This window comes from Eublepharis macularius, chromosome 8 (genome assembly GCF_028583425.1).
Source record: "Eublepharis macularius isolate TG4126 chromosome 8, MPM_Emac_v1.0, whole genome shotgun sequence".
Taxonomy (NCBI): Eukaryota; Metazoa; Chordata; class Lepidosauria; order Squamata; family Eublepharidae; genus Eublepharis; species Eublepharis macularius.
Window position 1 is genome coordinate 114479301 of NC_072797.1, and position 12565 is coordinate 114491865.

Here is a 12565-nt window from a genome sequence, read left to right on the forward strand (position 1 = left end):
ATTAAGCACGAACCAGGCCGGTTCATGGTTCGTGAACCATGGTTCACAGATCCCATTTCTGCTGAACCGCCATGAACTTTAGGCTGGTTTGTTTGGTTTGTTTTTTGGTTCGTCACTGCAGACAGCCTGGTGCCAATCAATCAGTTTCCTAGACAACAGGGGATGGACTTCCTGCAGACCTTCTGCTGACCCAGAAGTGACAATTTTCTGACCTGGATGTGATGTTTTCATGAACCAAATGAACCGGTTTGCGAACCAGGGGTAAGTTCGTGAAAGTTCGTGGTTTGTGAAATTTGATGAACCACGAACCACATGGTTTGGGTTTTTCCCAGTTCATGCCCATCTCTAATCCCCATTACGGAGAAAGACAGGTTGTGAAAGAAGTAAATAACAACAAGAACAACAACTTTTGATTTATATACTGCCCTTCAGGACAACTCAGAGCGGTTTACAAAGTGTGTTATTATTATCTCCACAATAATCACCCTGTGAGGTGGGTGGGGCTGAGAGAGCTCTGAGAGAGCTGTGACTGACCCAAGGTCACCCAGCTGGCTTCAAGTGGAGGAGCAGGGAATCAAACCTGGTTCTCCAGAGTAGAGTCTTGCCTCTCTTAACTACTACACCAAACTGGCTGCTCAAATTGTGTCAGTACAAGCTGATAAAAGTTGCCCTGATGCATTTTTTTCAGGATAGTCTTGTTGTGAAAGCCCAGAACAATCAAATCAGGATATCCAGTGAACAAACTGTGCATGGGGGTGGTGGGGTGGGGAGGAGTGCTTGAATGTGACTCATCAGAAAAGTAGTGTGTAGTGTGTCAAGACAAGCTAGCAGAGTGTTCAAGGACACAACTGGATATGATCGCTTGGACAACCATTACCAACACATTAATATGAGATTTTTGTTGGCATAGATTCTGCTGTAAATCGTGGCAGTAAAATTTAAGCACTCAGCAATTCAGTGTTGAGCATGGTAAGTGGCTATACTGATTCCCAGCTGTGCATTGTGTAGATTCTGCAAATGAGAAGTTCATTAAATTCACATAAAGTAGGCGTAAATGCACAATCTATGACAACTGCAAGCACACTGTTTCCATTTCTAACTCGCTCTGTCCCAAAGGCCTGGGTCAGTTCAATACCCCAATAAAACCAACAGGATTAATATCAATGTCTTTAAAGGCATGCTAAAACAATGCGAAACTATTTTTAAATATGGTCACTGTGTCAACTTTTTGGTTGGATACAATGAACTCAGAGAAAAGTTGCTACCATTATACAGGTAGGTGGATCTCTGATCTCTCTCTTCTCGCCTGGATGCTGGTAGGGGAAGTAGATGTAGCAGCAACCCAGTATAGGGTTGCTTGATGGAGTCTCAAATAATATTGGACCTTGAGGAGGGAGGAATGGTACTCAGCTTTTCTTTTAACAGATGGGTATGAGTGCACACATGCACCTCCTCCAGCACAATGACATCACTATTGGGAATGATGTCATCACACTGACCCCTTCTTCCGGGTGCCCAAACTGGCTGGCCGCAGCTGCAGCTGCAGGAGACCAGCCAGGCATACAGGTTGGCTGGCCACTTCCAGCAGATCTGCACAGCCACAGGAGCACGGCTGGGCACCTGCTGTGGGTGGCAGATCTGCTGGGTGGGAGGGGCCAGGTGTTTGGTATTTGAAGAATGTTACCCCCGGACAGTCCATCCAAATACTGGACTATCTAGGTAAAAAACTGACACCTGGCAACCCTAGCCCAGTACATCTTCCTGGAGGCCATGATCATGGAGGAAGTAGGGCTGCCAACCTCCAGGTGGGCCTGGAGATCCCCCAGGAATACAGAGAACAGTTCCCCTGGAGAAAACGGCTGCTTTAGGAGGTTGACTATATGGCATTAGACCTCACTAAGGTCCCTCTCTTCCCCAAACCCTGCACTCTCCAGGCTCCACCCTCAAATATCCAGGGATTTTCAACCCCAGAGCTGGCAATCCTAGAAGTGAAGTTGCCAACTTTTTACACACCATTTCTGTTCTTTCTGCATTTTTCATGGAAATCCAAGAGGCAAAACTTTTCACATTACTGCATCTCCATTGTAAGAAAAACTACATTAGTTGAACTTTTACCTAAAATGTAGCTATAAAAGATACGAGATCCTTGCCAACAACAAAAAAGCATTCCTTCTAGTGGAAGGGAAGCAAAAGAGATCATCCACTTCCTCAATGCCCTTCTATTATCTTTCCTCTGGGGATGTGCCTGGGTCAAGTCAGGAGACATGTCTGGAGTTTAGTGTTTCTGAGGCACGCATGGGCCCAATTCAAACGGAGACTGTGGGGAAAGGGGGCTTTAAAACTATGCCATTTTTCTAACTTGAAATGACCATGGGTAGTTGCTGCTGTTTACTCCATTTGGGAAATCTAATGTGTAGTCCATTAGTCTACATGGAACCCCGAATAGGACAAATAGGGGCTCCTCAGGGCCATTTCAGATCAGTAAAATGGCACAGCGGAAAGGGAATTGGGCCCACGTGTGCCTGGGAAGCGCGGAACTCCAGAATTTGCCTCTCAAGCAAGCCCTAACCGAACCCAATGATGCCATGGAATGTATTTAGTAGTTGAGCATTTAATAGCAGACTGATTTACAGATATTAGCCAAAAAGAGGGTTAGGATATTTGTTCTTGGCTGCAGTCTAAAGTGGGTCCATCCTAATTTCTTTAATTTGACATTTGTATTAAAAAGAGAGAGCCAGTAAATGGGTCTCAGCAATCTTATATAAGTATATAAAAAAAAGAAGAAGTAGATCTATCTTTACAAGTTGAGAGTGGATCTCAGGCCTCTTTGTGTAGCTGTATGGATTAAACTTCATGCCCTGTTGCCACATGCTCATATTAGATCTATAAAAGGTGCCCCCAGCCTTTTCCAGCCTGAGGACACCTTTGGAATTCTGATAGAGGTTGGTGGGTGTAACCACAAAATGGCTGCTGCTGGAGGTGGAGCCAAGCAGAAAATGTTTGGGATTGAGCCCATGCATGCCTCTAATAGTAACTCCTCAACTTTTCAGACATAAGCACTGATTAACAGAATGCCTTTTAAAATGAACATATTATTTAAAATATTTTCTTCCATACATGCACAAGAATGCAGTGAAGATCTTTGCACTGTGGTGGCAGCTGTTGCTGAAATGACTGTACATCTAGTTAGATCTCCGATGGCCAATCAAAAGCCCTGCTGGGTAAAAGCTCTACCTAGCCCAACCAATTTCTAAAAATGCCTTGGCGAGCACCAGGAAAGGTGTTGGTGGGTGCCATGTTGGGAACCCGTGGCCTAGAAGTTCTATGATGTCCCAATTTAGCAGGCCTGACTCTGACCTAGAAATTTCTAGTCTTGCTTGCTGCAAAGCTTACAAAATGCTGGAAATTTCTGTCAAACACACACACAGTCTTTTATTGGTTATAAAGAAGGTTTGCTTTGAGTCGGAGATACAGCTTGCTAAATAAGAGTATGGTACGGCTTTCTGGAATGTTATTTTCTTGATTAGAAAATAACATTCCAGAAAGTGCAGGTGAGAAACTCAGAGATTTCTTGAGAAAGGAATTGAATAGAAGTTGTTACTGAAAGGAACAATATGGGCTGCTAGGAAACCTGCTTCTTTTGAACTGTGCTTTGCATTAATGATGATCTGACCAGCTGGGGACGTGTTCATTTCTTGTTCAAGAGTCATACTTACCAATCCAGACTATTTCCTAATCACCATCGTCTGAGCTGTTTCTTGGAAACTCAAAGTAATTTTAATATGTAACCTGAAGTTATGGTTAGAGATGGGCACGAACCAGAAAAAAAACAAACCATGTGGTTTGTGGTTCGTCAAATCTCATGAACCACAAATCATGAACTTTCATGAACCTGCCCCTGGTTCGCAAACCGGTTTGTTTGGTTCATGAAAACATCACATCCAGGTCAGAAAACTGTCACTTCCAGGCCAGCAGAAGGTCACTTCCGGGTCAGCAGATGGTCTGCAGGAAGTCCACCCCCTGTTGCCTAGGAATCTGATTGATCGGCACCAGGCTGTCTGCAGTGATGAACCAAAAAATGAACCAAACAAACCAGCCTAAATTTCATGGAGGTTCGTCAGAAATGGAATATGACGAACTGCTGGTTCATGAACCACAAACTGGCCTGTTTTGTTATGAATTTTGGTTCGTATTTCAGTTCGTGCCCATCTCTAATTGTGGTATCTTGGAGTATATTGTATAGTAAGATTGTTTTCTCAGTAAGGTGAATGGGTTTGGCCTAAAGGACGTGGAACCAGAGGCAATGAAAAAAGAATGTTCGTTGTCCCTTAGTGGGGGATAATTATTTGAAGATGGCTGTTTGACAGAGCATAGAGGAAGTAGCCTCTTCCAGCTGAGTGGATGTGGCAGGTTCAGCTACAGAAGTTTTTGTTTGGTAGAGAAACAAAGAATCTATCAGATACCAGAGAGACAGTGTTGTCTAGTGATTAGAGGATCAGACTAGGAGCTTGGACAGCCAGGTTTGCACTTCTATTCAGCCATGGAAGTTTTCTGGGATGATCTTTGGCCTGTCACACACTCTCAGTCTAACTTACCTCGCAGGGTCATTGTGAGGATAAAATGTAGGAGAAGAATGCAAACGGCTTTGGGTCTCCAGTGGAGAGAAAGGCAGGGTATAAATGAACTAAATGCATTTTTGAGTTAGATAAAACATGTAGGGTGTTCAGGATCTCCTTCTCTGTGGATCTGACATGAGATGGTTGCTCTGTAGGCCTGTGGGAATGCATCCTTCTCTGTTCTATTTGTGCATTTATAAATAAAGTGAGTATTTGAAAAGTCAATGCCCTATTGTCCAAAAGGGATGAATCAAACTGTTCTTTTAGCCATTCAGGGGAACAGGGAATGTGCAGGAGTGTCATGGAAGGCAAAGTTATCCTGGAAATGGCCCCTCCCCCCGTAAGGATCTGCCTACAATCTCCCCAAAAGACTCTTCCCTTGGTTTAGAAAAGCTTTATTGGAAAGTCCTAGTATCATGATCTTACTAAGACAATTGTCAGGAATGAAGCACACTCACATTTCATACGCTTATATCATTCACGGGCTAACATTTCTTCCGCCACTTCCTAGAGGCTGGCCACTTTCTGCACAAGAGAGGGCACTGAGTTCAAGGTTCTTTCCCAGTGGCTGGGAACTAGCATAGTCCAAGAGAGTTAACTTTAGACAGATTTCACATCCTGGGAGAGTTGACCACAGCTGTAACATAATGTCACAATCTCCAGCTCCCCTCCAGGTATGGGTATGGCAAGATGCTGCTATCATCTTGACACCCCCACACACCCTGAAGGAGGAAGGCCCAGGTCAGTAAAATCCTGCACCAGAACCTGGCTACATTGCTAGGCAAGCTGGCTGCTGCTATCCAGGTGAGTCGCTTAGCTCTGCAATTTGCCAGGGCAGCACTGGCATCTTGTCTGGATTAAGCCCAGTTGTGGTATGAATTGTCTGCGCTGGGTCCACTATAGATAACTTGTGAGGCCATTGCCATTGCTGGACCTGGACTACTAATGCAGACACTGCTGCGCCTGGCCTGGATACGTTGCACAGCCACCACCACCAGGCCCACCCTGGACAAGTCACACAGCCTCTGCACCTGGTGGTGGGACTGGACTAGGCAAATCATCTGTGCCTCGATGCAGAAGTTATGCAAGTCAGCTGAGTGGGCTCCTCCCAAGCTCAAAGGCTGAGCCCATATGCAGAGGGTTCAGAAGAGGAAATCTCCAGGCCATTGACCCACTGGGACATTTCTAGATGGTCATGTTTGCTTAACAATATCTCTGTCAAAAATGGCTGATTTCCCCCTCATTGTCTTATTCTTCAGATGAGGATATCTGAATAAGGCTGACCAATCTTCTTGTCTGACATCTAGAGAATCTGTTTCTCTCTGTCTGAGCTTCAATAAGAAGGGAATCCAACATTGTGTCAGACAGCCCTGCCTGCCAGGCCATAGTATGGGAATGAACCTTTTCTGAGGGTCCATCTAGCAAGAGTGTTTTCAGGTTCCTACTTGATGAAATCACTTTATAAACACACATCAAGGAAGCTATCTATGGCTTTCAAAAAGTGTAAAATAATGTTATCCACAGTGTACTTTTTCAGATGGGGTGGAATGGGTGACTGAGAATGAGAAAACGCAAGCTTGCCTGAAGCCATCTAAGAGTTTCAGAGCTAAGCTTCAAGCCAAAGACTTCTTCATTCACACTCTAAACAACAATACTAGTTTGCTGGGCATTAGTTTAATACCGCCAGGCAACTGTTGTGAATTACGCATCTCACATTGCTATTTGCTCTGCAAGGTGGGGCGATGCCAGTCTGTGGGTTCCCCTCCCTTGGAGTAAATAGCAGCCTGGGAATGTGGCTGAGATTGGGAAAATGGCATACGGAGAAAAGGTTAAATATCCTATCACTAGCACAGTTTTGGAGATCAGTCATGCAACATGTAGCTTGGCTTTAATGCTGGAGTTCAGAAATCCCCCTCCCCTTCTGTGAGCAATTGGTTAGTTTTTCAAGAACTTCCTCCAGGGGGCAATGAGCTTCATGCAAATTGGGTGCCATGTTGACAAACTCGTCCCTAAACTGTGACTGAGAATTTGACAGATCAACCTTTAATTTTTCGGTTCTTCAATTCCCAAACAGTTTAAATGGAGGAGATAATTTTTCTAGTGATGATGCAAATACTCAGAGTAAAGTTCAAGTTGTTTGTGTTCAAAATGTACTGACCCAAAGCAAAAGCTGCCTGGATTTGAAATGTTTGTTTATGAAAGTTCACCGAAACAGATGCTCAATGTGTTCAAGTTCATTATTCAGTAGTTCAGTATTAATTTATGTCATTTCTTTCCCGCCACCTAATTGTGCACTTTATGTTTTGGCAAATCTTTTTGGAATGCTGTTAAAATGCGTCAGTCTGCATTGAATGATGAAGAGAATAAAGATTTTTTTTTAAAGGAAAAGAGTCAAATTGCAAGATAAAGCAATTTAGTAAAAAAAAAAATCAAACTTGGGGCTTTTAGTTACAAAAAGAAATCTAACTTGATGTTCATGTTTTCATCAATAGATTAATCAAATCTGCATAAACTTGTACGTGAATAAGAACATAAGAACTCTGCTGGATCAGACCAATGCTTTATCTAGTCCAGCATCCCGTTTTATACAGTGGCCAACCAGTTGCCCTGCAGGGCCAACAAACAGGGCATAAGGGCCAAGGCTTTCCCCTAACGTTTCCTCTTACTACTGGAGTTCAGAGGTTTTCTGCTTCTGTATATGGAAATTCCCTTTGTTCACCATGGCTAGTAGCCACTGACGGACTCATCCTCCATGAATTTAATGAATGAATCTGGCTCCCTTGAAAAGCCTTCTATACTCATTCCAAGGCAGTGAATTCTATAATTTACAGTGGAATCAGTGGAGTAACTCTGTTTAGGATTTCACAGTTAATCACTCCTTGAGTAAAGAAGTATTTCCTTTTGTCCGACTGTATTGCCTATTGGCTTCATTTGGTGCCTCCAAACTCAAATATTATGGGAGGTGCAGGAAAATTCTCTCTAGTCACTCTCTTCATTATTTTATAAACCTCTATCATATCCCCCACTTTACCATCTTTTTTCTAAGCTGAAAAGTCACAGACTCTTAAGTCTTTCTTCATAGCTGGCATAGCTTAACTAAATAAAGCCATAGTTCTGACGAAAGAGGCAGTCTTTGTTTTTTTGATCATGCACCCATGTGTCACAGCAGGCGCCATCAGTGCACACCTAGATATGATGGCAGCCAAACCCATTCTGGATCCTACCAATTCCTTTTTTTTTTTTTTGAAATTTTTTTTATTGGGTTAGAATATTTTTATTCTTACATTACATTCAATTTTCCCCAAATTTTTCATTTCTAACCCCCTCCCTTTCCCCCCCTTTTGTTGACTTCCAACAGCTTTCCCACCCTTTGTCCCTTTTCCCTTACTTCTATTAAATTCCTCTATCTAAAACAGATATACATTCTCCATTATGTTAAGCAGTACATCTTTAACTACTTTTCTTATACACCCAAACTGTACGTCTTTAGATAAACAATTTATCCCATTTTCCAGTTTTAAATATTTCTATATATCATAAACCTATATATCATAAACCATAAAAATTTCCCACATTTAAATCAAACAAATCAAACAATTTGATTTGTTCTCTATATATTACTCATTTCATCTTTTTATGGTAATTCTATATAGCTCATCACATAATCAATCAATTTGACTCTTCTGTACATTCAGTTTGGTGCATATAAATCTTATCAAAGAAAGAAAATATTGTTAGTTACTCAATCCTCATGTTTAAACCTTATCATTAATTATTCTCTATCAATGTTCTATCAGTTAACCTATACATATCTATATATATATCAATCTATTAATCTAACTGCTTATGAATTCACATTTCTCTTCCTCCCCCGGTAAAGTCACCCCTCTTTTTTATATTTTTATTATACTTCAGTAGTTCTCAAACTGGATCCTACCAATTCCTTATACCACAGAGAAGCATGTTACTTGGGTGGGTGCATCTAAGGAGCTGAACCTGAGTGATTTGCTTCTACAAAGATCTGTAGATCTATGTTTAGATGAATAAATTGTTTAAAAATGCACAATACAATAAATTATCGGTTGGAAATGTGCTAGTCTAGGGGAGATAATGGCCTATGGGCCATTATGTCCATGCCAAGACTTTCATTTTTAATGAAGCAGCCCCATGCTGCCAATGTGGCAGCTTGCCTAGGATATCTGCATAGGGTTGCTGTCCTTATGATGGGGCCTGTAGTTCTCCAGGAATTATAACTGATCACCAGACAACAGAGATTGGTTCCTTTGGAGACAATGGCAGTTTCAAAGGGCAGAATTTATGGCAGCATAAAAACTTCTGAGCTTCTTTTCAGGCAACACTACCAAATCTCCAGAAATTTCCCCAAGGGTAAGTTGGCAATACTGTTCCTGGACTGGTCATAATCCCTCATGTGACCTGTAGTTAAATCTAGCTGCTGCTGCAAAACTCACCCACTTCTTGTACCTGCCAGTCCAGAACTGTGGAATAATGGTCAAAGACTGACACATTTAAGATTAGCAAATGTTAGACAGTTGTCACGAATTTACTAGTCCTTCCCCCCCCTTCCAGCTCACTGCCAAAGGCCTCTTCATAGAACTATCCTTACCAAATACTATTTGTGCATTTTTTGTTAGCCTGTACTCTTAGAGTCATTCTAAAACTATACTTTTAATAACAAGTACTCTTATGACAAGAATGTACTAAACTTCTTTCATAATTTGAATTAGGACCAGGGATGTTTTTCAGCTGGAATGTGGTGGAACGGAGTTCCAGCACCTCTTGAAAATGGTCACATGGCCGGTGGCCCCTCCCCCTGATCTCCAGACAGAGGGGAGTTTAGATTGCCCTCTGTGCCGCTCTGTCTGATGATCAGGGTGTGGGCCACCGGCCATGTGACCATTTTCACCAAAGGCGATTTAAACTTTAAAAAACTTCCCCCTTGTTCCAGCTGAACCAAAGTGATGTCATTGTGTGGTCCTGAGTTCCACCACATCTTTTCCCAGAAAAAAAGCCCTGATCAGGACTGATAAGGTTCTTCTCAAATGCAGATATTGGCCTCTCTGAGTGGCTGCATCCAAGTTCTCTTCATCTGCTTTTGTAAAATGGACTGAGCTTTAACAGCACATAATTCATGTGCGACACAAGGGAAGCAACTGGACATGTTTCCTAATTATGCTCTGCTCAGAGATTTGGTACTGGAGGCATGAATGAGAAAAAACACAGATGTGAAATTTTGGTTCTGCTCCTAGCGTAGACCCATAAACAGATGGAAGGTCAAGGATCTTCATGTGGACAGTGTCCAAGCTCGAGACTCTGATGGAGTGCAGAGTGACAGTCAGGACACGAGTGAAATGGCTAGATTGATGGGCAGAGAGCTTAGAAAGGCATAAGAGCTGACGTGACTATATATATATTGAGACCACAACAGAAACCATGATGGATGGCTTAACTTCCCTCTTTAAATTATGTTCTATCTCTTCCATTTTTTCCCTGGGTACTTGTCTCCATCACTGAATAGTCTGCAAACTGTTTTCCATCTGTTGTGCTTCTGATGGATATGGATAGACTTAAATGAGTTGGTGATGCACCAAAAATGGGGCTCTCAGGCAGAAGGCTGAGCAGCAGTTTATTTGCATGCATCTTACAAAGGGCATCCTCACTAATATACATCTCATTCTCAACATGGCTCTGTGTATGGATACTTAAATCCAGAAAATGGAACCATGGACAGAAAAGTCAGATCTTTTTACAAACCTGAGAAAAGCCCCAGGTTTGTAGAAAAATCTGAAATCTAAAAACAAACAAACAAGGGTGTTAATCCACCCAGTAATCAAAGCAGTGCCTATACCTTTAAGAATGGAGAGGTTAGTGGCTATTGTGGGGGCCACTCAGTCCATTCTTGCTCTCCTCTCTCCTCCCCTGGAGAGAGGACTCCTTTGCTGAGCCTAGCAACAACCACAACACAACTCACCTAAGCAACTTGCTACTGCACAGCTGTAACAGGTCCAGACTTTTCTCAGGGAGAGGCCGGCAGGAGGATGGCAGGAGGGAGAGCTGAGACCCAGGGTGGTCTAATGGTTAGAGTTAAACTAGGATCTGGGAGATATATTCAGATATATTCAGCAACAATTCACCTAGGCTTTTGTGCAGGTTGTGAACAGCACAGCAATGGTAGTTGGTATCATGTTATCAGTTGTCTCGTCCTGCACTGCTTCCAGTAGAGTTTCCAGCCTCCAGTGGACAGTAAAAAATAGCCAACAGCATGATGTCACTTCCAAGAAAACTCAGAAGTGATATCATGCCTTTCCAGGAACTTGCCAAAACTTTATGGCAAAACCATAGAGTTTTGGGAATTCCTAAAGAGGTTGCACCATAGAGTTCTAGACAATTTCTAGAGAGTCATGACATCACTTTCATGTTTTGCTGAAAGTGATGTCATGCCATTGGCCCACAGCCCCCCATGTCCCCATCCCCATCTCTCTCCACCCCCTGGTCTGGCAATCCTAAGTTCCAGTTTAGTGGAAGATGCAATGGGTGAACTATTGCCAATTGTCGTCCCCCACTGAGATAAGTGAAGAATAAAAAATAAGTTTCTCTTTTGCTGTAAAATAAACAAGAGGAATTTGGGTCATCAGCCAAAAGTTAATCTTGTTTAGGAGGAGCTGGTGTTTCCAGGTCTCATTCAAGTAAACTAGTCATTTGTAGTTGATGGTAAAGAGAATGAAGTTCAGCAAGTATGTGACAACACAGATAATGCAGAATTCCTCAGCACAAAGTACAGAATGTAAGCCAGGTTCAACAATACTACTACAGACACTATAGAGGAGATCATGAGGACTAGCACCACTACTGCACTTGATGTCATACCAAGTAGCACCTGTAGTATATAAAACACAAGTTCAAAAACACTGTTTTGCTGGTTTATTGCACTATCCTTCCCAAATATGGAGCCCAGCAGGCTAACCCTCGACCTCATGTGGAGGCGATGGCAGCGGAGCAGTGGACTCACTTGATGTGGTCACAGAGGGCCAAGTAGTGGAGGTCGCACCCCTTCTCATGCTCCAGGTGGCAGGTGTAGAAGGAGAGTGCAATGCCTGCCAGGCACACAGCGTAGCGGGACACTTGCTCCCAGCGTGGCACCGACACTCGCAGTAGGACAGATGCCATCATCTTAGATCAGCCCTGCCCTGCCTTCTTGACGGATGCGGCAGGAGACTCCTGAGATAAGTGACCCTGCAATTCTGGCTTGTAGCACCATGGGACCAATTTGCTTGACTTGCTCCAGGGCCATTTTCACTTCCTAGTCCAATCCTAGGAGGGGCTGAATTCTGAAGAAATGTAGGAGATATGTAAATACCTTGTTGACATTTCATGTACTGTATTGTCATACCATACTTAATCCCAAGTAAGTTTGCCCACAGGCCAGAAAAAAATGTTCTGTCCTTTAAAATATACAGAAAACTGCTGTTGAAACTTTTCTTGGCAAGGAGCTAGGTAACATCGCCTGTTAATTGCTGTAAATCAAACTCTTAATAAAGGAACAGCTTGAAGGACCAGTTTAAAAACTGACAACCTCAGGGGACCCTGAGATGCTGGGGTTGAAACACCCATCAGCAACAGCTACAAAGATATTGGTATATACAAAGATACTGGTATATACAAAGATACAGCCACAGAGTGGACACCATGGCACAGGAAATGGCTCTTCTTGCATGCACTAGCCTGCTTAGGAAGGAAGACCTGCTTGGGAGGAAAGAAATAGGACGTGAGCATGGCTAGGAAGAAAACTGCAAAAAAACAGAAGCAAGGAGATATAGTTAGTTTGCTGGCATTGGTAGAAGGCCTGGAAGGTGGACAGTAGGTAAGGCCTGGAGACTTGCTCCGGAGTTGGCCCCTAGAAGGACCTTGACTTTCTTAACTAGAGGGAAGAG

General features: G+C 42.9%; 1 pseudogene; it reads right to left on the reverse strand.

Annotated features, from left to right (window-relative positions):
* Positions 1 to 11276: 11276 nt before the first annotated feature.
* On the reverse strand, positions 11277 to 11804 carry LOC129335085 (vitamin K epoxide reductase complex subunit 1-like protein 1; annotated as a pseudogene).
* Positions 11805 to 12565: the final 761 nt, after the last annotated feature.